At 50.9% G+C, this 25625-nt stretch overlaps 1 protein-coding gene across 17 annotated transcripts in view; it reads left to right on the plus strand.

Annotated features, from left to right (window-relative positions):
• NFASC (neurofascin) overlaps positions 1-25625 on the plus strand; it is a 183187-nt gene that overhangs the window by 16940 nt on the left and 140622 nt on the right. The window lies entirely within an intron of this gene.

Genomic DNA, 25625 nt, shown 5'->3' on the forward strand with positions numbered 1-25625 from the left:
TTCTACCCATTCTTTCTAGAAAATCCTGCAAACCCTGTAGGTTACGAGTGACTCTTTCTAGCCCCATGTTCGATGTACCTCCATTTCCACTTGAAGACAAGCCACTTTATATTTTGCTTCTTTCCCTATAGACAGTAGGCATGGGGAGCAAGGAGCAGGGGCAGTTTTCAGGATCGTCTGTTTGTCCTGTTTTGAGGTGAAAGCTCACAGGATCTCTAGGGGCAGAGGAATTCAGCTGTTAGTCACAGTTAGGATGCTGATAACATAAATTCAAAGATGGGGTGGAGGGCAGTTTGGGGCCTGGGGGACCCACCTCTGGCTCTGCCTTTGTCTTCTCAAGAACGCACTGGACACAGTGATAATTTCCCCATTTCCTAGAGGGACACACTGAGACTCGGAGGGAAGAATTTATCCTGGAGAATTCATCCTCTCCTTGCCACCCGCTTTTGGCCAGGAACTAACACCTAACACGACCCCTTAGAAGGTCGCCAGGGACTCAGTGAGTTGGAGGCAATCCCCTTTGCCATTACTTTTTTTGTAATTTTTATTAAAGTAAAGCATGTAGTAAAGTACACTTTACTATACTTTTTATTTCTTTTTTTTATATGAAATGTATTGTCAAATTGGTTTCCATACAACACCCAGTGCTCATCCCAGCAGGTGCCCTTCTCAATGCCCATCACCCACTTTCCCCTCCCTCCCACCCCCCATCAGCCCTCAGTTTGTTCTCAGTTTTTAAGAGTCTCTTATGGTTTGGCTCTCTCCCTCTCTAACTTTTTTTTTTTCCTTCCCCTCCCCCATGGTCTTCTCTTAAGTTTCTCAGGATCCACATAAGAGTGAAAACGTATGGTATCTGTCTTTGTATGACTTAGTTCACTTAGCGTAACAGTCTCCAGTTCCATCCACATTGCTACAAAAGGCCATATTTCATTCTTTCTCATTGCCATGTACAATTCCCTTGTGCGTATAAACCACAATTTCTTTATCCATTCGTCAGTTGATGGACTTTTTATTTCTTAAACATTAGTTTTCTGGTTATAAAGGTAAAAGTTGTAAAATTGAAAACAAACAAAAACTCCGCAAACAAGAAAGCCTGATCATTTGGAAATGGCAACCATTAAGATTTTATGGGTGCGTTTTCAGTTAATCTTGTTCTGACTTGAGGGTGTTGCTAACGTTGGCTGTAGGGGTCGGGGAGGATACAGACAGGGGCTCACGGAGGGTCTGTTGCCCTCCTAGGATGTTTCACTGCTGCCAGGCTACAGACCCCCTTCTGATCCTTCACCTACAACTGAGAAACACTATCACTCTTGCCCTGACTGCTAATAAGCCAGATAATCAGTGATAACACCATGCAGGCCATTATTTATTGAACAGCCTGCATTGTTTAAAACACAAAAGTCCGGTCTGACACATTGGGATGAGAGTCCTGGAGTGCCTGGGGGCAGGCATGTCCCCAGGGAGACCAGTTGGCCGGGGGGAAATGCTGTGTGTTTGCACACATCTGAACTGGTGTCTGCCCCCAGCCTGCTTCTTAGGCTTCTATTCTGGGCCTATAAACGAGGCTCGGAGGGTGGCAGCCAGGGCTGGGAAGATACGGCCTTATTGCTGGCCACATGTGTGTCTGAGCCTCCCTACTGAGATCTGCTGGGCATGGAATTCTTTGATGTGAAGCGCTCAGAGGAGCGTTTGGTGCTGCAAAAGCTCAGCAGGTGTTTGCTGTTGTCGTGCTCACCTCCTTGTGCTGGCTGGGCCAGAAACCGTCAGAGCTGCAACGGACCTGAAAGACGGGCTAGTCTGTGATGCTCAGACTTCAGCCTGCATCAGAGTCCCCTGGAGGGCTTGCTAGAACACAGGTGGCTGGGCCCCACCTTCACGGTTTCTGAGTCGGGAGGTGTGGGGTGGGCCCAAGAATACGCATTTCTGACAATTCCCAGGTGATGCCGCTCTTGCCGGTTCAGGGCCCACACCCAGAGAACCGCTGAATCCGGTCACTTTTGTAAGCAGGGGCCTGCTACGGTCTGAATGTGTGCATCCCTGCAAAATTTGTATGTTGAAAATCTAATGCCTGAGGTGAGGCGTTAGAAGGCGAGGCCTCTGGGAGGTGAGCAGGTCATGTGGGCAGAGCCCTCGTTCATGGGATAATTGCAATTACAAAGGAGACCCCAGAGGGCCAGGTCACCCCTTCCAGCAAGTGAGGACACAGTGAGAAGTCAGCAGTCTGCAGCCGAGAAGAAGGCCCTCGCGGAAGCTGATCACGCTGGCACCTGATCTTGGACTCTTCAGCCTCCAGAACCGTGAGAAATAAATTTCTCTTGTTTCCAAGCCACCTAGTCTGGTGCTGAGTTATAGCAGCCCAAACGGACTGGGACAGGGCCTGAGGGAAAATAATAATGGTCTTAATACTGTTTGGTTTCAGAGCTGGGATCATACCCAGGTCTCTGGATGCCCAGCCCAGTGCTCCAGACATATTGTCCATATCCTGGTCACCTGTTCTCTGGGGATTTCCAGCAACTGCATGGTAAGGGACAGTTTTCCTGACAAGACTGAAACTGTCCCGACTTTATGGAAAGCGGGGGACAAGAGCGGGCAGTGTACGACTTGGGACGGGGGGCACCGAGAACATAAACCCTGACCCTGCTACAACTGCATCCATATATTCATCCGATAAACATTTACTGTGTATCTCCTGTGGGAAAGAGCTGGGCCTGGCACTGGGTGGGGTAACCAGGCAAACAGGACACAGTCTGAGTTCTAGGGCCCTTTTCCCGTCTCGTCCTGTCTGGTCCCTTGACCTTGCCTTACCCTTGAATGGGCTCCGGTGCACAGTGAGAGGAGGGCGCTCAGGCCCCCCGATACCAACCCTTGCTCTGTTCGCACTTGCCAGGTGACCTCCACCCAGCCTTTCTCTCCAGGCCTCAGTTTCTTCATTAGAAAATCCAGTGCGGCCCCAAGTGAGGTGATGGTTAAACAAAACTCCTCTCCCAGCCTGTGATTCTAAAGCTCTGGGGGTTCTCCAGGGGCTAAAATGGCACCTGACTCCAGCTCAACTGATTAAAACCTTTATTCCATTTTCCCCTCCTTACTATGAAACAGATTGGGGCTGTCCTAGCGTGCGAAGTGTGACGCGTTCCAGGAGATCGGGTGGTATGCTCTGTGCCAAACACAGCCGCCGACTGACTGCAGGGGTGGGTTTGGCCTCTGGGTTTTAATTTGCTTTTCGTCTTAGCCATCTATTGTTTAGTTTATCCGTGATGAGCCATGAATGGAGATGGGAGACATATGGAACCTTACAGAGTTAATGAGGAGCACGATGATGATGATAATAATAATCCTGCAAATTTGTCTGATCATTATGGTTACCAGATTGTATTCACCGGACCAGAGTTTTTATATAGCACATCAAGATGTTTCCAGTATTCAAAAAAGTGATAATTATACTGGAAGTAGATTTTCATTCACTGAGAATAAACACTGTCTACACCGGTAACAGAGAAGTGCATGTAAATCAGTCTGAAGGCTTCTCTCTTTGAGAAAGAAAATTTAAAACTTACAGAGGACCAAGGGTAAGAATTTCCAACTTCAGGATGGGAGAGCAGCGTTTGACTTTTAAAAAAAAATTTTTTTTAACATTTATTATTGAGAGACAGAGAGACAGAGAATGAGCATGGGAGGGACAGAGAGAAGGGGAGACACAGAATCCGAAGCAGGCTCCAGGCTCTGAGCTGTCAGCCCAGAGCCCGACGCGGGACTCGAACTCACAGACCGAGAGATCATGGCTCGAGCAGAAGTCGGACGCTTTACCGACTGAGCCACCCAGGCGTGCCAGTGCTTGTCTATTTTTATACCTCCACATTTGATTAAATTATCTTAATGGCATTTGATCCCCCAGGGCTGACATAATATAATGCGACATCTACAAATGTGTTAACAAATCATGCTGCTTCTTCTCTAGTTAATCCGAACTAAATTGGACAGTCTGTGCCACCTGCGAAATGAGGGGGAAAGTTGAATTTGTGCATGTGATAGCCATTATGAAAGATTGTATTAAAACTACATGTTATTGGGGCGCCTGGGTGGCGCAGTCGGTTAGGCGTCCGACTTCAGCCAGGTCACGATCTCGCGGTCCGTGAGTTCGAGCCCCGCGTCGGGCTCTGGGCTGATGGCTCAGAGCCTGGAGCCTGTTTCCGATTCTGTGTCTCCCTCTCTCTCTGCCCCTCCCCCGTTCATGCTCTGTCTCTCTCTGTCCCCAAAATAAATAAACGTTGAAAAAAAAATTAAAAAAAAAAAAAAAACTACATGTTATAAAATTTATAGTAATGGAAGCTTGGGTGGCTCAGTCATTTGAGCGTCCAACTCTTGATTTCGGCTCAGGTCGTGATCCCAGGGTCATGGGATTGAGGTCGTGGGATCGAGCCCCGCATCAGGAGCCTGCTTAGGATTCTCTCTCTCCCTCTGCTCCTCCCCTGCTCACGCTCACTTGCTTTCTCTCTCCCTCTCTCTCTAAAATTAAAAAAGAAAGAAAGGAACACATTATAATAACAAGCTGACCTAAAATGGCATATTTTAAACTTCAGAACATGCAAAAATAACCAACTAATGTTAACATTTCCTTAGGGTGATTACAAGCTAAAGGATGGAAAGCATTAGCAAGAACAATCTCTGAGATTCCTTCTGGCTCTGACACACTAGGGTTCTAGAATAGTGCAGGCTCTGAAAACCATGATGAAGAACAGGAGAGTGTAATAATTTGGCTGAGGGTGGGGGACACAGTGTGCCCCCTTCCCTGCCCGCTGTTGTTGGAAATGGGATTAGACACGTTCTTTGAAAGTTCAGATGTCAGAACTGTAATCAGAGAGCAGCCTTCTGTCCAGTTTACCCGAAAACTGTCCAACCATAAGAATCACCAGATCGTAGAGTGGGAAGGGACGTTAGACATCACCTGGTCTCTTAGCGCTGCCCCCGAACAGAAAGGGGAGTGAGAAGCCCCTTGAGGATTGAGTTCTGGGTTTTCGGGTGTGTTTAAGCTGAGGCCGGTTGACTTCATTGCTGGGGTGATGGCCTGCTCTGTTGGCCTCCATGGCTGGGGCCTGCCAGGGAGGCTCAGAAACCAGGTCAGCCAGGTGGACCTTACACCCTTTTCTCTCTCGCCAGCTGCAAGTTGTCTTTGCTAAAGGTCAGTCTGTGGACAGATGAGCTTGGGGCCTGGTCCTAGGACTCCCAGGAACCCTGCTGTGGCACTGTGGGGACGCTCGCTGGCCTTGTCTGGTGAGCTAGCTGGTGTGTCTTAAATGGCATCAGATTTTGGTTACATGTTTGGGGGAGAGGAGGCAGCAGCCTTTGGAAGAGTCACGGATGGCCTGGTCTGGAGGAAGGGCCCTTGGACTTGGGCTCGGGACACACCTGAGGCCTCACCCGGGCCAAAGCCTCCTCTGCACTGTCAGTGGACTCCTCCTCAATGCCTCTTCCTTGCAGCCTGGCTCGCTGTTTATGACCACCTTAACAGATGGGAGCAATGCTACAGAAAGCCCAAACCCCAGATAATCTACAACCTACATTTGGTTTAGGAGCAATATTTATTTTTACACAGATTAACCTTCCTGGTTTGTCTTTTGTTGAGGCTGAAAACAAATGCTTTTATATACTCGGAGTTCACAGCAGGGGTAGGTAGCCTAGAAGGCACTCAGGCTCAGAAAATAAGCTGGCCTTGGTCTGAACATTTGCTGCAGATAATTGATTGCTTTTAGTTCCCCATAATCACATTAGCTTATATTTTTATGTTAATCCTTTTCAACTTTGGTCATTTCCTATGTGTGCGTGTGTGCGTGTGTGCGCACGTCCCATTGTCCCATTTACTCCATTTAGGCTTGACTCGCCTCCTGGAGCCCTTGCCAAGACCTTCCTTCTGCACCTGTCTATAGCAGGGCTCAGGAACTGGCTCCCTTACTATTTTGGGGGTGCAGTTAAGATGAAGCCAACGGAAGCATAGGGTGTGTAACCCTGAGCCACTTCTTCGTATTCTGTTCCTGTCTAGGGGAGACATTGGCTGTGTATGTGTGTATCCCAAATACAACTGTCCGTACAGCCCATACCTCCTGGTATTGTGTCAAACCCGTGCCAGCCCCTCCATATCTCACTGGCAAGTTGAGAGAAGTCTCTGATGCTCTTGGCTTGCCCACTTGGAGAGTGCGAAGAGGGAAGGGAATCCCCATGGCGAGGGTGTGAATGAGTTTCTCAGCTGGGCTTCTCGGGACACACCCTCTCTGCTTGCTGCTCCCACGATGGGGTGAGGGGAGTCTGCTAGGCACACTGATCTCTGCTGGCAGTGGGGAGCTCACCTGAGGGATGGGGGGAGGGCTGGAGAGAGGTGGGCTGCAGGAGAGCTGATTGGCTTCTCCGCTCTTCCTTTCTAGGGGCTCTGGGCAGGCTTCCTGACTGTCTCTCAAACCTAGACTAGACCATGAGCATAATCTTGCAGCTAGATTATTCACTGACTGCCATTAGGCTGACCATTCCCTGCTCCCACCCTCTAGCCTTTCTGTCTGACCTCTTCATAGACTCAGCAAAGAGCCAAAATCCTTAGAGTTCTCTTGTTCATTCCCTTCCTTGGGCGGTGGGCTCATCCAGGGGACCTGTGAGTCGGGGCTTTGTGTGTGGGCAGCCCACTTTCCTCCATTTTCCCCACGCCACGTCCCTTCATTTTGTGGCCGACATTTCACACAGCAGTTGAGTGCCTGTCTTGGGGGAGGGGGCCAGCTCCACATGTGGGAGCTTGACGGGGACACTGGAGCCTGGTTGGGCTGCCGCCTCCCACCCTCCTCCTGACCTGGGAAATCCTCTAAGCTGACCTAATTACCTGCAGTGAGGGACAGCATACTGATTCCCAGCAGGCTTGCAGTTCGAGGAGGGAGGGGATCCTCGGACAGGTGGGTGTATGCCACTCTGGGATTAACCTTCCGGTTGCTGCTCCTTAGGACAAGTGTCTCCTTTCACTCTGCCGTCCTTAGGAGTGGTTCCAGGCCAGGCAGCCCTCCCCTCGACGCTCCTTCATCTCAGCCACACAAGGAGCCACAGTCCCAGTTTAGCACAGACCTGCCCAGCCCAGGGGCATTTCTGCACCTCTGTCTTGGCAGGGGATCATCGGGTGATGGTGTGTTTAGCCAGAAGCCCTGGTCTTTTCTCCGCCAGGGTCCCCTCCCAACCCTGTCTGAGCAGGAGCCGTTCAGTCCCCTGATGAAGTCCTTGGTGAGAAGCTCTTTTCCACTACCGCCTCTCTGGGGCTGAGAGCTGCTCTTCCAGACCCACCGCCTTCTGAGAGGGCGTTCTAGAGGGTTGGCGTGCAAGACACGTTCACCCAGCTCATCCAACAGCTGTCGAGCACGTGCATTACCGATAGTGTGTTACGTTATCTCATGCTTTACAGTGTGCAGCGTTCTTGTACCTGCAGGGCCTCCTATGTGCTTCCTTACAGCCCTGTGAGGACTCCGGGAGCCTGGATGAAGGCCTCTGGGACTCAGGCTCAGTGAGTGAGTGAGGAATAGAGCCCGGCGTGTCTTAAATGGCATCAGAATTTTAGTTACATGTTTGGGGGAGAGGAGGCAGCAGCCTTTGAAGGAGTCACGGATGGCCTGGTCTGGAGGAAGGGCCCTTGGACTTGGGCTCGGGACACACCTGAGACCTCACCCGGGCCAAAGCCTCCTCTGCACTGTCAGTGGACACCTTCTCCGTGCCTCTTCCTTGCAGCCTGGCTCGCTGCTTATGACCACCTTAACAGATGGGAGCAATGCTACAGAAAGCCCAAACCCCAGATAATCTACAACCTACATTTGGTTTAGGAGCGACCTGTTGGATGTCCTCCTGACTCCAGCAGTGGGCTGTCCTCGCTCCGCATTAGCAGCGGACAGATAAAGCATGTGTAGGAGACTGAGTCCCTTCCTCAAGTTTATAATTTCATTGTAGGAGTAAGATCTACACCTGCAGAAAAAGACTCAGGAACGCTATTCTGTGCTCGGACATAACTGAGTATAACTGGGAATCGCTGGGCAGTAATGGGATTAGGAGGGAGAAAGGCCATTATTGACTGGAGTCCTTGGGGAAGGCTTTGTGGAAGAGGCAGGCTTTGAGGGGGGCCTTAAAAGATCAATATTTTGACATATGGAGAAGAAGGAGAGAGATTTTTAGGAATAAGGAGGCTTGGGGAGGAGGCTTCGAACTGCAGGGTGAGGTGTCTCTGTGGAGTCAGGGGAGCCGGAGTGATACCTGACTGTGGAGGGTTGAATTCCAGGCTCTGAATCAGACCTAGTTACACCCAAAACTGGAAGGAAAGAGGCCAGAGCTGCTCAGGAGAGTGCTTAGCAGAGAGACACAGTTCTAACCCGGCCTTGCTTGGGAGCACGCTATCTCCCTGGCCCTCCAGCCTTCGCTGCCCGGGGCCCCAGCCCGACTGCCGTGAGCCCCGGAGCCTCCACTTGCTGATATGACTGGCCACGCGGCAGCTACTATGGGACCGGCCAGTGAGGCAGCCGGAATGGAAACCGTGCGTATCTGGGACTGGCCGTGAACGAATCTTCAGGGGGGAGGAGTAGAAGGAGAGTATTTGCTAAAGACCATTTCTGTTGGGCCTTTCATGTATGTTTGTCTTGTTCACCTTCACAAGGACACGACGAGGACACTGTAATTATTATTTTCTGTTTGCACGGGGGAAACAGAAGCTCAGAGGGATGAAAGTATCTTGCCCTTCTCCACACCGCCAATAAATGGCTCTGGTCTGTTTGGCGACAATAGGCTGACACTCTGGCTCCCTGCTTGTAATAAAAATGAAAAGTGGTGGCCTTTCTCCTCAAGGACTTCTAGTCCATTTGGAAGAATCAGTTAAAAGTCAGAGTGTTGGACAACAGAGGGGAAAAAAAGTGAACATAGAGACAGAAAATGTTAGCAGCGGGGAGTCAGGGTGGGAGAGCTACCTTGAGCTGGTGCAGACAGAGCTCCACAGACAAAGCTGGGGTTCAAGGACATCGGTGCGGGCTGCCTAGACAAGGAGGAGACCAGTCCTGGCAGGGATGGTCACAAAAGTGCCAAGGAGAGATGAGAAGAGTGTGTGTGTGTGTGTGTGTGTGTGTGTGTGTGTGTGTAAATGTCTGTCAAACATACACAAAGGTAGAGAGCCTGGAATGATCTCCCATATGCCTAATGCTTAACTTAAAAAAATGATTCAGGTGCAATTTGCATGTCATAAGATTAAGCATTGAAAAATTTGTTAATATTTATTTTTGAGACAGAGAGAGGCAGAGTGCTGGCAGGGGAGGGGCAGAGAGAGAGGGAGACACAGCATCCGAAACAGGCTCCAGGCTCCAAGCTGTCAGCACAGAGCCTGACGCAGGGCTCGAACTCACAAACTGTGAGATCATGACCTGAGCCGAAGTCGGCCGCTTAACTGACTGAGCCACCCGGGCGCCCCTAAGATTAACCATTTTAAAGTGAACAATTCAGTGACGTTTGGTAGATACACAGTGTTGTGCCGCCACCACCTCTCTCTAGTTTCAATACTTTTTCATCACCCCAGACCCCATATCCATCAAAACCTCGCTCCCCCTTTCCCCTTCCCCGACCCCCTGGCAACCATTGATCTGCTGTGTGTATGGATTTGCCTGTTCTGGGCATTTCGTGTTAAAGAACTCATACACTGTGGAGCCTTTTGTGTCTGGCTTCTTTCACTTGGTTTTCACTAATCCATGTTGTAGCGGGTGTCAGGACCTCGTTCCTTTTTGCGGCTGAATAATATTCTGTTGTATGGAGGTACCACAATTTGTTTCATCCGTTCATCCACTGATGGACTTCGGGGTTGTTGCCACCTTTTGGCTCTTGTGCATAGTGCTACTGCGAACATGTGTGCGTGTACTTAATTTGAGTTACCTGTTTTCCGTCTTTCTGGGTATATCCCTAGGAGTGGAATTGCAGGGTCATATGGTATCTCTGTTTCAATTGTGGAGGAAGACTGTAGGAACACCCCGTGTAGCTGCACCCCTTACATTCCCACCAGCGAGGCACTAGGGTTCCCGTTTCTCCGCCTCCTCCCCCAGTACTTACCTTGTGACTGAAAGATCCCCCCCTCACAGTTTCACATACCGGACTCACTACAGCAGGTGCTTTCTGTTATTCAAAACAGGCCCTGAAGTCCACCCACCGTGGGCCAGCAGCCTTAGCTGCTTCGAGCCCTTCCCATTCCATGGCTCACACTGGTTCTACCCTCATTCAGCCGCGGGTTCCCTTAGGGTAGGGGTTGGACCCTGAGAGGTTGGATGAGTCTGCTCTGGTCATCCTGAGTGGAGGAAGCCGGGACAGCTGCAGTGTCCTGCCCCACCTGCCCTGGCTTCCCAGCTCCAGGTCTGCTGGCTGGTTTGTGGCTGGGCTGTCCTCCCTCTCACATGCCCTGTCCACCAGCTCCAGACCCCTAAAGCCCGTTGTGTGAACACAGGTGATCTCAGAGTTCTCTGGGCCCGCTGCTGAGATCATGTTTTCGATCCCTTTGGGCACCCCCAAACCGACAGCTGGCTTTAAGCGGGTCCTTCTTGGGGGTGGCAATTAATTAGTTGGCTAGGGCTGCCATAACAAAGTGCCACAGACTGGGGCATGAAACAACGGAGATCTATTTCCTCACAGTTCTGGAGGCTGGAAGTCAGAGGTCAAAGTATCAGCAGGGTTGGTTTCTTCTGAAGCTCCTCTCCTCGGCTTGTAGATGGCCGTCCTCTCCCCGTGTCCTCCCACGGTCCTCCCTCTACGCATCTGTGTCCAAATCTTCTCTGCTTATAAGGACACCAGTCGTGTTGGATTCGGGCCAACCCTAGTGACCTCACTTACCTTAATTACCTCCTTAATATACCTTGTCTCCAAACTCAGCCACATTCTGAGGCACTGGGAGTTAGGGCTTTAATGTATGAGTTGGGGGGGTGGGCACGGTTCTGCCCATAGCAGGGGTAGGGCAGCAAGGGTGCATGATGGCGAGGGAGGCAGAGAAGCTGGGAGGAGATGGGGGGCTGGGGGGGCACTTGTGGTTCTTCTGGGCTCCTGTTGGGTTTCAGAGAGACCAGCTTTCAGGCACATGCAGAACAGGTGGAGGAGGGGAGAGAAATGGTGGCAGCGAAGAGGGCACTGGGGCCTTCGGGGAGGCGGGAAAGCAGTGTCCACAATCAATAATTTATTCCTGGATGCCACGCAGGAGGGCGTTGTCATGGCAACGGGCGGGCTGGTCGGCCTGACAGTTGCCTCTCAGAGCTGCCTCTCCTCCCTCAGCTCGTCTCTCCCTCCCCCTCGCTTTTCTTGTGTGTCTCGGGAGCTTTTTTGTGGACTGGAGGCTGCCCGCGCCTGGGTTGACACCATTGTGCCCGCCCTCGGCGTCGGGACTCTGGGTTCTCGACAGCGGTCCTTCCCCAGCCCTGTGTGGCCCCGGACAGATGACGAGGGCCGTAGCCTGACTCCCTCGAAGGGTCATCTCCCTCGCTTCCCAGCCACCAGGCCTCTTGCCTCAGTGCAAGCTCTCTGAGTGCTACTGCTCGGAGCCTGTTTTATGCCGCCTCTCGACCTCTGCCAACAGGTTGATTGCATTGCCTTCTCACCACCCTCGCCGCGCTAGGTGCCTGCTTCCCCAGAGAGATGCGCCCAAGCAGGGCAGCCGGACAGGGCCTTCCCCAGCCTTATCACCCCCACCCCCACCCCGTCCCCGGGTGAGTCATTCTTGGCTCTGCCGTCTTCGGCTACAGCGGTTGATCCTTCCTTCCTTCCTTCCTTCTGGCCTCGGTGAACAGGAAGACGCCAGGAGCACGCCGCTGGCCAGAAAGTCTGCCCTCCCCACCATAAGCCCCAAGGCGCCACATAGTAGGTGCACTGTGCATACGCGTGCTTTGTTGTGTAATGCATGAAAGAGAGGTCTGAAGGAGGCCCCGGGGAGTCAGGAGCGGGCCCTCACACCGTGCAGGCTCCCTGTGGGGGCTGTCCCCGTCTTTCCCAGGGACTGAGTCTTAAGTCCACCAGCTGCACGGAGCCTCAGTGATTGAGACCGTTGAATTTTTAAAGTTATTTTTCATACGCATTACAATTCACCGTTCCCCTGATTCACTGGCTGTCATGACTAATAAGGGATCTGGGTCTGTAATAACCATTTAAGACTTAATGTTATTAGTCTTGTAATTGCTGCCAAGAGTCTTCTCTGTTCTCCGAATTTGTAAATCCTCATGCACAGAGATTAGGAAAACATACCCCTAAGCTGGAGGCTGCCAAGGGGGCTGGGTGGTTGGAGACCAGCCTCAGCTGCCCGGCTGGGGTGTGAGTTTCCTGATAAAGCCTCAAGCCAGAGCTACAGACGTGCCTGGGGAGCATCTGTGAGCCTTCTTGGGGAGTTGGGGAAGGCGGGATGGTGCCCTGCGGAGGAGTGTGGCCCGGGTTGCCCGCATGACAAGCAGCTGCTGGTGGAGAGAAGAGCCTTATCTCCAGGGAAAGGACACTCCTTCCCTGCCCCCTCCCCAGCCCAGAGGCTCACAGCCCTGATGGCCCGGACGAGATGGCAGTGGTGTCCTAATCAGATGGTCATGATGCTGTAGGCAGAGATTAGAGTCGACAGGAAAACCGGCTGTATTAGAAATGTCCTTCGCTGGCTCTATGTCGGGAACTGTCCCTGCCTCTTCGCATGGGGCATCTTTTTCCACACATGGCTCTCTCGAGTCCTCATTGGGAAGGGGTTGTCACGGGGTTGATAGTACTGCTGTGGTGAAGGGCCAGGGCACATGGCTGATTGTCCCCGGTTTGAGGGCCAGTGTCCTTGCACCTCCCTCTCTGTTCTTCTACCTGGAAAGTTCTCAACACTGTTGCCTGAGCGCACTCCCGACCAGGGCCGGCACCCCTGCCCTCCGCCTACCATCCCACTTTCCTGCCAGGGATTAGCATGGAAACTGACTGCAGCTTTTTTCTTTTTCTTTTTTTTTTGTACTAAAATACGCATAGCATAAAAATTTGCCATTTTAATCATTTTAAAGTGTACAATTCAGTGGCATTTAATACATGCACCGTGCCATGCATCATCATCACTGTCTGGTTCCAGAGCACTTTTATCACCCCCAAAGGAAACCCCCCACCAATTAAGCAGTCACTCCCCATTCTCCCTCCCCCCCCCCCCCCCCCCCCAGCCCCGAGCAACCACTAACCTATTCTGTTCTAACTCTACCAACTTGCCTTTTCTGGACATTTCATATAAATGGAGTCATATAATGGGTGGTCTTTCCGCGTGTCCATCATCTGCTGATGGACGTTTGGGTTGTTTCTTGTGAAGAGTGCTGTTACGAACATTTGCGGACAAGTTGTTGGTCGAACACGTGTTTTCATTTCTTTTAAAATTTTTTTTAACATTTATTTATTTTTGAGACAGAGGGAGACAGAGCATGAGCAGGGGAGGGTCAGAGAGGGAGGGAGACACAGAATCCGAAACAGGCTCCAGGCTCTGAGCTGTCAGCCCAGAGCCTGACGCGGGGCTCGAACTCACAGACCGCGAGATCATGACCTGAGCCGAAGTCGGACGCCCAACCGACTGAGCCACCCAGGCGCCCCTGTTTTCATTTCTTTTAAGTGTAGACCTAGGATTGGGATTTCTGGGTCTCGTGATAATTCAATGTCTAACTTACAGAGGAACTACCAGACTTCGCCCCCTTCTTGACACATGCCAGACTTGATCTTCCTTTGAGAGAGGGGGCCGTCCTCCCTATGCCCACTCTAGGCTATGGCCTTTAGCAGCTACTTTCGGAAACTTTCTAGTTCCTAATCCCTGGTCAAGACACAGTGACATGAGTGGACACAACAAAGGAATCTAGTGGTGGCAACTGTCTTTAATGATGTTACCAGATCTTGTGACCCATGCATGTACTGCCCTCCAAAGCCACACCATTTGGGGGCTGTACATTTGCTCCTGTCATGGAGCCAGTGCTCAGAAAACCTTGTTTCATCCTCCCTGGGCATAGTCTTCAGAGATCTTTCCTTGATAATCATTCTTTGCTTTTGACATGAAACAGTATTCCCATCTGCATCACGCACCATCCTTTTCATTCTTGGCCTGATCTTTCAACTTAAGAAAAATAAAGTCAAATCTATCCTCATAGGATAGAAATTTGCCACCATGGGGGCCCATCAAAAGAATATGCTATAGGCTTTGAAAGCGCTTCCAAAAGAGAAGCTTCAGAAATGTTCTAAGCATGGGCGGGAGCATTATTGGAATATGGATGTAGCCTCCCGAGGGGATGTCTTTGAAAGAGGCGGTGCTGATTTAAATGTATGAATTCTGGTGTGTTCATTTAAATGATCAGTCAGAAGGCTTTATGGGCATACAGTAAAAAGATGACGTGAATGGTTATTGACTTATGTACACCTTCAGGAAATCAAAGAAAGATATGCATTTTAGGAGTTTTAAGAAGATGAAGTTCAAATTATAGCCTGGGAGTGTGGTGGGATGGTTAACATAAAATGGTATTGCCAAGCTGCTGGGGAAGAGAAAGGTCAGTGGGGGAACCCAAAGGCTTAGAATAGCATCCCCATCTTCCTAAGGGTTAGAAGACAGGTTTTTACTGCCATCAGTGTGGCTAGGAGGGGGCCATTCTCCATCTCTGGGGACAGTGAGGAGAAGGGAGGCTGATGAGAAGTATAGGTGAACTAGTGTCTTTGGTGAGTTGAGTTTTAAAATTTTTAAATAGCCACATCTCTTGCTGTGACCTGCACAACCCAGGGCTTCCCTTTGAAGGTTAAATATTGTAGCCAGCTTTGGAAGTCTGGCAAAGAAGCTTTGGGCAAAGCCCCTAGGCCGATGTCCTGGGACTCTTTGACCTACTGGGTTGTGGTGTTTTTCCTCCTCATTCAAAAAGGTGGAGTCAGCAGTGAAAAGAGTGGAACTGAAGACATCTGAGAGAGGCCTGGAGGGAAGGTGGGCGGTCAGGGCAGCCTAGTCTGGTTCTTAGATTTCAGAGACAGGTTGGAGGCGAGTGTCACTGTCCCCACTTTACAACTGGGCCCCAGAAGTGGATAAGATCAGTGGAATTTCAGAGCCAAGAGTAGATCCCTCTCACTCCAAGGTTTGAAGAATATCCCCTCTGGGAAAAATAGCACTTCTGAAACCTATTTCACGTCTTTGTCTCATTTATCTCCACAATCACTTATTTGGGGTGAGATATTGATGAATTTGACAGCAAAGCAGAGCAAGATGCTGCAGTGATTTTCAAAAAATATTTCATTGCAGTAAATAAATAAATATATAAATAAATTGAACTGAATATGTGTATACACACACACACACACACAACCTTCCATTTGAACAATTTTAAGTGTACAATTCAGTGGTATTTAGTGTTTTCACCATGCTTTCCAAACATCACCACTCTCGATTTCCATACTTTTCCATCACCCCAAGTAGAAACTCTGTCGCCATTAAGCACAACCCTTTATTACCTGTTCCCCAGCCCCAGGTAACCTCTAATTTGCTTTCTGTCTGTATGAATTTGATGATGCTGGATACCTCTTATAAATGGAATCATATGAGCTTTGTCCCTTTGTGTCTGGATTATTTCACTTAGCATGATGTTTTCAGGATTCATCAATATTGTGGAGCGTGTACCACGCCATTCCTTTTATGGCCGAGTACTATTCTACCGTATGGATGTACCATATTTTGTTTACCCACTCATCCATCCGTGGACACTTGGGTTGTTTTCACCCTTTGCCTATAGTGAATAATGCAGTGATGAACACTGGTCTGTAAGCATGTGTTTGAGTCCCTGTTTTCCATTCTTTGGGGTGCATATCTAGGAGTAGAATTACTGGCCCATACGGTAATTTTATGTTTAGCTTTTTAAGGAACTGCCAGACTTGCCTCCTGGCTATTTGTATATCTTCTTTGGAGCAATGTTTACTCAAGTCTTTTGCCCGTTTTTAAGTTGGGTTGTTAGTCTTTTCGTTGTTGAGTTTTAGGAAGTCTTGACCAGATGTATGATTTGCGAATATTTTCTTCCATTCTGCAGGTTGTCTTTCCATTGTCTTGATAATGTCCATTGATGCACAGGTTTAAATTTTGATGAAGTCCAATTTATCTATTTTTTCTCTTGCTGCTTGACCTTTTGGTGTCACATGTAAGAATCTGTTATCAAACCCAAGGTCATGTAGATTTATCTCTTTTTTTCTTCTAAGAGTTTCATGGTTTTAGCGCTTATATTTAGGGGTCCAACTTCATTCTTCCACATGTAGACATCCAGCTCCCCAGCACCATTTGTTAAAGAAACTGTCCTTTCCCCATTGAGTGGACCAGGCACTCTTGTCAAAAACCAGTTGGTCACAGATGTATGGGACTCTCGATTCTATTCCATTGGTCTGTGTGTCTGTCCTTATGCCAGGACCACACTGATGTGACGGCTATCGTTTTATAGTAAGTTTTGCAATCAGGAAATATGAGTCTCTGATTTGTTGTTCTTTTTCAGGGTAGTTCTGGCTATTCAGGGACTCTTGCAATTCTGTATATATTTCAGTATAATCACTTTTGAATATATGTTTTCATGGATATAAGTACTGGTTTCTGTTGGGTGAATACCCAGAGATGCTGCTGTGCTATAGGATGTAAGTATGTTCAGCTTTAATGCCCAGTGTCTATTTTACAGAGTGATCATGACAATATATTCTTGTACCAGCAATCCCTGGGAATTCCAGCTGTACATCTTTTATCAACATTTGGCAATGTCAGTTCTTCTGTAAGATTTTAGCCTTTCTGGTGGGTTGCCCCCAGATTATGAGTCACACATTGCTGCATTTTTCAAGGACCGTATAGGCATACCCATCTTTGTTCAGGTGCTCTTTCTGCTGGCACCAAGTGTTGGAAAGTGCTGCTTGCTTCCTGCCCCAGCCGCAGCAGCAGCAGCCAGCCGCCTCAGCTCCAGAGCCCGGAGATCTGGCTGGTGGGCTGCATCTTTCCCGCACCAAAGCTCAGCCTACACGAGAGAACATTGGAATTTGGAATGTGCGTGTAGAATTGCCAAAGGAAAATTGGTAACTGGACTCTGTCCTGGCTGCAGCAGTCAGCCGTATGAATGCCAGTGTGGAGGAAGCTTCTGGAGCTGTGCCTAGTTCCTGAGAGAGATCAGTTTTTAGGTAACTGCCTCCCAAGAATGAAGAAGCGAGCAGAGCTGTTCCATCTGACCTTCGGCATTGGCTCCTAGAAGAAGCTCCTTCAGATGCAGCCTGAGTCTAAGGAGGGTAAATGGCTGTTCCTAGCCCTGCAGGCTCTCAGACCGGGGCTTGTGTTTACCCAGTTTACCCAGGGCAGTGATTGCTCTCTCCTTTTTCAGCTTGCCGGGTAGCCAAACTCAAGTCATATATTTCAGTAAACATTTACTGCAGGCCTCTGTGTACCAGACGTGGAACCGGGCACCTTGGGAACTGAAAAGGTCAGGATGAAGCCCTATGTGTTGTTCATCGCCCAACAGGGGAGGAAATACTTGCACGTATCATTGTAATAAAGGAGGGCAAGATCTGTGCCTAGTGAGGGGTATACATAATGTGCTTTGGAAACCAGAGGCCGAAATGTGCTTGTCCAGCCAAAGGGCTGAACTGGCTTCCTGGAGGAGGTGGCATTGACAGTGGACCTTAGAGGATGAGTAGGATTTTGTTGAGCAGAAATGAAAAGAGGGAACTCCAGGAAAAGAAACATAAAGAGCAGAGGTAGAGGTGGGCTCTTCCAGGCATTTGGAGAAAAGCAAGTGTAGTCGGATTACTGGATGCTGACAAGGAGTTTCCTAGATATCAGCCTGGGGGAGGTGAATTTTATTCTGCAGAAACAGGGAGCCCCTGCAGGGTTTGCCTGGGGATGAGTCATTCAGTGTCGTTCCTGACCAGAGAACATTCTGGTGATGCAGGGAGACCACGGGATTGCCCCATCCTCTTCTGCTTCTGCTTCTGCACACACATGCACACACATGGGCAGAAACACAGATACAGTCCACACATCAAAGGAGACATACACACTTACAAACATACATATAGGAACCAGGACAAACATATGCAAGAGACCCACGCATCAAAACACATGTCCATATATGAGACTTACTGAACACACACACACACACACACACACTCACATTCACATAGACAGAAGATACTATCCTGAAAACTGAAGGACACCTGCATTCAACACCACGTACATGTCCTGGAACACCTGTAGATACACTAACACAGGTACCCACACATATCAAACCACACTAATAATATAAGTCACACATACAAGACACACACTATGGGACAGACATACACGTATACCCACCAAGCCAAGCAGGTAGACTTATCCATACCGTGAAACACTTTTAGTTACACATACACAGCCAAGCAGACTGCTCGCACTCACTGGGCCACACACTTGGGAACTGAAGTGTTCAGGCTCAGGGAACTGAAGAGGTTCCCAGGGGCGCAGAGGTTATGTGCTTCCCTGCGGACTCCCAAACGCATGCTCAAAGGCACAAGCACAGACACAGCCACGAAGCAGTCACACCACAGCAGAGGCAGACACAGACTCAAGTGGGTGCGGGCTCGGGCTGTGCTGCTGTGGGGGTTCCTCACTGTGTCCTCCCAGCTCACTGCTGAATGGCTTCTTTCTGGACGGCCACTGCCAGCCCCGTGTGATCCTGGGGTCTCAGTGCCGGGCCGGCCCACAGAGGGGCTCTCCCGCTGGGATTTCCACAGCTCCTCTGACAGGGGCCACCCGCAGTGCTGCTCAGATCCTTCAGACGAAATACTTCACGACTGCAAATTTCCTGTTGTGATGGAATTCACTTTCCATCCCAGGAAGTGATCGTGAGGCACCCAGAGAGGAAACTAGACCCTTAGCCGGCACAGTCAGTCAGCAGTCAGCTAACGACTGCAGTTTGAGGGCCCCAGGCTCACCCAGCCTGTCCCTGTAGGCAGTCCCTTGGCCACACTCTGGCAAGGTCAGCCGTCCCCCAGATCATTTTATTGCTGATCTCTTCTGGTGTGGAAGAGCGGGCGGACTGGGCTTGGCACACGTGTCCTCTCAGGGGAGGGCAGCGGGTGGCAGGGGGGTGAGCCTGCGGGGCGTGGGGGTGGGGAGCCCCGCCTGGGACCTGGGACGGGATGGAGCTCTCCTGCAGGCACACCAGCTGTTTCCACGGCCCCAGCCGTCCTGTCCTGGTGTGGGCTGTCCTCTGCGAATGTGACCCACATTCAGGCCGGCCAGTCCGAGCAGCTCCCCCGGCTCCCTACTGCCTTCCTTCCTTCTGGCTGCCACCCCCTTCCCGCTCCCCATTCTGCACTAGGCCGGGGGGGGCAGGGGGGGTCGCCTTCGGTTGAGAAGGGGGCTGTGACACAGCTGGCTCTGAGCGATTGGCCAGTATGGCGGCCTCCAAAGAAACCTCCAGAAACCAGGAGAACTCCAAAGCAATGGGACAGCCCTACCCGCTGGGCACCCCCCATTTGGATGCTTGCCTGATGCTCAGAATCTAACCTCCTTTTGTTCCTCTTCAATGTGGGACAAATCTGGTCTCTCCCTTAACCCCGTCTACCCTGCTGATATGGAAAATGGGCTCCCTCTGCCCCACCCCAGCTTGGGGTGCTCCCGTCTCTTCTGGCTCTGAACCTAAGGGCCAACACCTTCCACTCTGGTTGTGCCTTTCTCAGCTCCCCTTCCCACATTCTTACAAACTCCACTAGCCCGAGTTCATTATAAGGATGAGAAATGGCTCAACAGTAGCCCCCCCCCCCCCCCCTGGGAAAAGGCCAGTCTGGGGCCAGGCTGTGGGGCAGGAGGGAGCTGGGGCCAGGGGGCTACACTGTTGACTTAAAGCTCAGTCTGAGGCAGTAATGGGACTCGATGGTCAGAGAGGCACTCACTGCAAGGTGAGCTTCCCCAGAGGAACGGCAGCATCCGGAACCAGGGCTGTCTTGCGTGCGGGCGATTGCACCATACTGTTAAGATACCTTTGCCTATTAATGAAATTAGCTTGTGTTCTTTGCAGAAAATTTAGAAAATATAAACAAGCGCAAAGGAAGAAACGCAAATTATCCATAATTTCGCCACCCAAAGAGCCATTGTTACTGTGTTTTTGCAATCTGCTCTTTTCACTTAATAGTCTTTCATATCATTAAAATAGTATTCTGGGGCGCCTGGGTGGCGCAGTCGGTTAAGCGTCCGACTTCAGCCAGGTCACGATCTCGCGGTCTGTGAGTTCGAGCCCCGCGTCGGGCTCTGGGCTGATGGCTCAGAGCCTGGAGCCTGTTTCCGATTCTGTGTCTCCCTCTCTCTCTGCCCCTCCCCTGTTCATGCTCTGTCTCTCTCTGTCCCAAAAATAAATAAACGTTGAAAAAAAAAATAATTAAAAAAAAATTAAAAAAAATAAAATAAAATAGTATTCTGCATTGAGGAGGGCACTTGTTGGGAGGAGCACTGGGTGTTGTATGTAAGCGATGAATCACGGGAATCTACCCCCAAAACCATTGCATGTTGGCCAACTTGACAGTAAATTATATGAAAAAATAAAAGAAAATAGTATTCTACATTATCTCATCATTTTAATAACTATGTAATATTTCATGGCTTATGATAGTACTAAGAATCCAACTTTCTTTTTTTCTTTTTTTTTTTTTGGTATTTGTCATATGTGTCCTGAACTATCATTCATCGAATTTTGTTACTTGAGATTGATACCATCATTACCCCAATTATACAAATAAAAAGAGTGAGGCACAGAGAGGCTAACTAACTTGTCCAAGGTAACACAGCCAGTAAATGGCAAAGCCAGATTTTGAACCCAGGCCTCTGGCTCTAGAACCCTTATTGTCACATGCTACTTCCTGCCAAACCATGGACATGCCATAGTTTATCATTTCCCCTGGCGATGGCTGTTGACACGGTTTCTGACTTTTTACCATTATAAACAATATTCTGATCAACATTTGTGTGACTCACTTTTATATTCTAGTTATCCATGATTATTTACCGAAGATCCACTCTCAGAAGTAGAATTTCTGAAACAAGGCATAAACATTTTTAGACTTTTAGATCCATTTCCAGATTTCCCTCCAGAAGAATGTTAGCAAGGTACACTCTTACCATCAGGATGGGGGGGCTGGCCTTTACACTTTAAGAGAAAGCCTGAGAGATGCCTGGGTGGCTCAGTCAATTAAGCGTATGACTTTGGCTCAGGTCATGATCTCACGGTCTGTGAGTTCGAGCCCCGTGTCGGGCTCTGTGCTGACAGCTCAGAGCCTGGAGCCTCCTTCGGATTCTGTGTCTCCCTCTCTTTCTGCTCTTCCCCCACTCGTACTCTGTCTGTTTCTGTCTCTCAAAAATAAATAAACGTAAAAAATTTTTTTTAAAAAAGAGAGAAAGGCTAGCCGTCAGAAGTGTGGCATCACAAGAGGAACAGGACAGTGCAGGGATGGAAGCAGCTGCATGGGGGGCAGCCGGCAGGACTGGAGATGTGCGGTCTGGACAAGACTTGGAGTGTTGGATGGAAGGTACATGGCTGCAGTCAAATGTAGTGATGGGCTGTTGAGCAGAAGAGAGAGAAGTTTGTCCTGAGGCCCTAGAGCAGAAGTGGACGAGTGGGCTGATGTTGACCTTGAGAGAGCCCTGGTCCTCTGTGGGGCCTTGGATGGGCGGGGTGGGTGTTGAATAAATGTTACATGACCTGCTGTCATCCCGGCTTGGGTTGGGGTAGGGCATGCATATGGGGGGGGGGGCGATACTACCCACAAAACATTACATCTCCTCGTCTTAACTGGGGGGTCTGCTCCTCCTCCCACCCCTGCCTCGGGGAGCCTGGCCCAGCCTGGTACTTCTCTCGGTCTATCCCTTCAGAGCCTGAGCAGCACAGCCTGGCTTGTGCCATGGGCCACATAACTCCTCCATTATGCATGAGGGGGACCCGGCGGGGAGCGAATGAGCAAGCCGTGGTGGGGGCGGGGGGCTGAGTGGTTATTAATAAACGAGTGTATTGTGTGGGATTCCATTCACGGCACTTTCAGAGGACGCGGTGGGCTTGAGATAATAAAGCCCTGTTTCTGCCACGGAGGGCTGGGGAGGTGGCAAGTGGGAGGTGGCAAGGAGCAGGGAAACCAGGAATTATTTTGATTCCACCCAGGGCAGGGCTGCTGCGTTTGCCCTGAGACCGGCACCCAGGGGGGACGGTCCAGCTGGGATTTTGCTCAGGCCTCCGTCTGCCCACTGGAATGGCCTGGGGTCTAAGAAACGCCTAGCTTTCCATCCCCACCTGTCCCCATGGAGGGAGACTGAGACGACACTGGATGAACCGGAGCTCGACTCGTTCAGGAGACAGGTGGGGTAGTCCGTTCCACCCTGCTCCTGGCCTCCTGCCCCACCCCGTTCCTCCTTCCGGGTGAGTCCTTCTGCTGTGCCCTTCAAAGACGCCAGAGTGGCCTGTGCTAGGACGGTTCCTCATTTCCTGGCGATGCTGGAGTTGTGTTTGTGTGCAAGGTCTTCGTGCAAGAAGCAGACCGGCCTGGTGTTAGCATGTGGAACATGAAGCGAGCAGGCCAGAAGGGGGAGAAGCGATAATGAGGGATTAGCTGCCGTTTCAGGGCAGAGCGGCAAGGGACAAGGCTGCGCAGGGGAGCTTCGGCCTGAGGAGTGACGGGTGTCTGGGAAGGTGAGGTGCTGAAGAGCATTTGGCGGAGGGGGGACTCGGGCTGTGCCTCTGATTGCCAAGCCCGTATTACCTCTGTGACCTGTCCCTCTGGGTTAGCCTTCCTGAGCCCCTCCCTTTCTCTCCCCCAGCCCTTGGCTCTGGGCCCCACCATCCCAAAACAGCCCTCTCCCTCCGGCCGAGCCTGTCCGTCTCAGTCTTGGCGTCTCTGGATCTCAGCCCGGGAACGCAGAAGCTGCTGGTCGGGAAGGAGGGAGAGCAAGCGGTTTTGCTTTCCGCCAGCTTCTAGGATTGCCGAGCAGGTTCTGATTCAGGGAATCCTGGTGCCCCCTTCACTTAGAGTTGAGCCAAAACAAGAGGGAAACAGGGCCCGGGCAGACGTGGGTCACCCGACTCTGTCAGGAGCTAATGGTGCTCCCTTTGGCTTTTGTAACTGTCTCTGGCCCAGAGCTCCCCTGATTTAGGAAACATTTCCTTCTCAAACCAACTCGAAGGGCTGCGTGCTAGTTTGGTTGGGAGTTGGGAGGGAGAAGGAGGCCGGTGGCAGGGACTGTCTCTCTTGGCCTCCTCATGGATACATGGCTCCTTGGGGCAGGGCTCGGACTCAGTGACTTGAACTTTTTGTTTGAATTGAGGATTCTGTGACCTTACTTAACCCAGGAAGGTTTGAGGCTGCATTAGAGCCAGAATGGGCTGATTCTAGGCTGTTGGAGGCTCAAACCGGAAAGGGAAAATCTCCCCAAAGGCAGGCCAGACCTTTCCCTAGGGCAGTGTCAGGGTCTCGGAGCTGGGCAGGCCCCTCCCTTACCCGAGTGCACAAAGCAAACAATGCAGGCTTCCTTGAGCGCACTGCATCCCTGGATGGCCTGCCCTGATCCTGGTCGCAGGGCTGTGGGGTGAGGAGGTGGCCCTGCAGGGAATTGTAACTCCAACTTGGGCTCTCCACGCCTGCAGACACTGTGGACAGTCACTTCCCTTCCCCTCCCACAGTCTGAAGAGGCGGTGACTATTTTTAGAAGCATCTGCGTGCTCCTAGGAACACTGTTCTGTGATTTATGTGCCAGCCTGGATGCTGTTGTACTAAGAGAGGGCACCAGAGCTGGAGACACCTCTGGAGGTCAGGAGTGGGAGTGTGCACGGTCAACCCAACTACAGTCCTCCCGGCTGGGCACCTGGCCTGGAGGAATGACCTGGCGTCTTCCACCAAGATTTTGGGGGGTTCCTACTGACTGTTTTATGGTTGTCAGTTGCTGTAGGAGGTTCCTGGATGATGCAGGAACAGGGACAAGGACCTTCCTCAGAGAGGCAGGCAGGCTGAGTCATGCCATGGCGACTCCCGTCTCGAGAAGACATACCCGCTGTGTACCAGGAGGGGTAGGCAAGGTGGCCTTTCCCAGGGATGGGAAAGCCATTGGCAACTGTAACTGTAACAGGCGACTACTCCCTGAGAACTTATCCTGGGACAGGCACTTCTCCGAGTACTTGACATCTGTTGTCTCCTGCAACCTCCCAACAATCCGTGCTGCTGTCCTTTTAGAATTGAGGAAACTGAGACCCAGAGAAGTTAAGCATGTTGCCCAGTGTCCCATTGTCCATGACTAAGCCAGTGGTCCATCCCGGCTCAAGCCCCTGCTCTCTTGAGCCCTTGGGCTGGGCTGCCTCCCAGTAGAAGGCAGCCACATGCTTTGTTTTGGAAAACACAAGACGGACTGAGATCAAATGCAAAAAAAAAAAAAAAAAGGACTTCCCGATAGCAGAGGGGTCGTGTGGAATCTTCCTTGGAGATCTTTGAAGAGCATCTAGCACTTCAGGAGGGGGCCATCCTGCAGCCTGGACTCTGAATTGTTGACCACGCCAGGGATTTTCTGTCAGGGGCCTGTCCATGAGAGATGCTGGACCACGCATCAGTAGCATAGGGTGTGACCAATCAGCAGCCTCCGGGCACGCCAAGCACCCGGCTGGGATTTGGCACCTGGAAAAAGGGCTGGCAGGGGGGAGGTTGCTGAGCATTCACCAGGTAGGGAGAGGAAGCCAAGAGATGCCAAGAGAGGCGTCTCTGGAGCAGCCTGTTGTTAATAGGCTTTTCATTTTGGTCTTTAGGTCAGACGTGCCTCGTTCACCCAGAAAGAAATCCATGGCTTTGCTAGGGCTCCGTTCCTGGAACCACACCCCTTCCACAGGATGTAAGCATCTATAGTTCACGTGTGCTTAGGGACCGCTGCTGGGGGCTCTCCGAGCTGAGGTGGAATTGACGAGCCATCTGGGTGGGATGGGGCTCCTTCAGCCAGGCACCTGCAGGGCCACTCACCCCATTTCTTGCCCTCTGTCACCCTGATCTGTACCATGGGGGCAGCCTCAGAGAAGGGCGTGCGGGGGTGGGAGTTCTGTCTCTTCTCCCTTGATTTCTGCAGTGAGGAGCCAGTGCACCAGCACCTGGAGGTGGTGTGTGGGAGTGGTCAGACACATGGGTTCCAGTGTCGGGCTTCCTGGGCTCCTGTCCAAGTTCTACCCCTGGCGGGTTGACCTCCCAGTTTCCTCATCTGTCAAGTGTGACATTAATAGCACCTGTTTCTTGGACTCTGTGAAGGTAAATGAACTAATCCGTGAAGTCATTTAGCACAGGAGGAGGGAGGAAGACCCCTCTATCCAGGGCCGTACAGCCATTTCGGTCTCTCTCCAACCTAGCCCCCCGCTGTCTTACACCAGGTCCCGGGCCTGCATGGGGGAGGTGGCCTCACCAAGCGCTAGGAGTTCTGCTCCTCACCTTGACTCGGGTTAAATAACCCAGCGGTCCTCTGGCTGTGTCCCGCTGCCGTTCCCTTTAGCTGGAGGAGCCAGTGCTAGGCCCGTGCTCAGGGTCCAGGACCCGTGCTCCCTGGTCTGCCTTCATCGCCATTTATTTTGGGTCTACAGAGATAAGAGTCCACTTCTGGTTTATTCCCT

The sequence above is a fragment of the Prionailurus bengalensis genome, chromosome E4 (genome assembly GCF_016509475.1).
Source record: "Prionailurus bengalensis isolate Pbe53 chromosome E4, Fcat_Pben_1.1_paternal_pri, whole genome shotgun sequence".
Classification (NCBI taxonomy): Eukaryota; Metazoa; Chordata; class Mammalia; order Carnivora; family Felidae; genus Prionailurus; species Prionailurus bengalensis.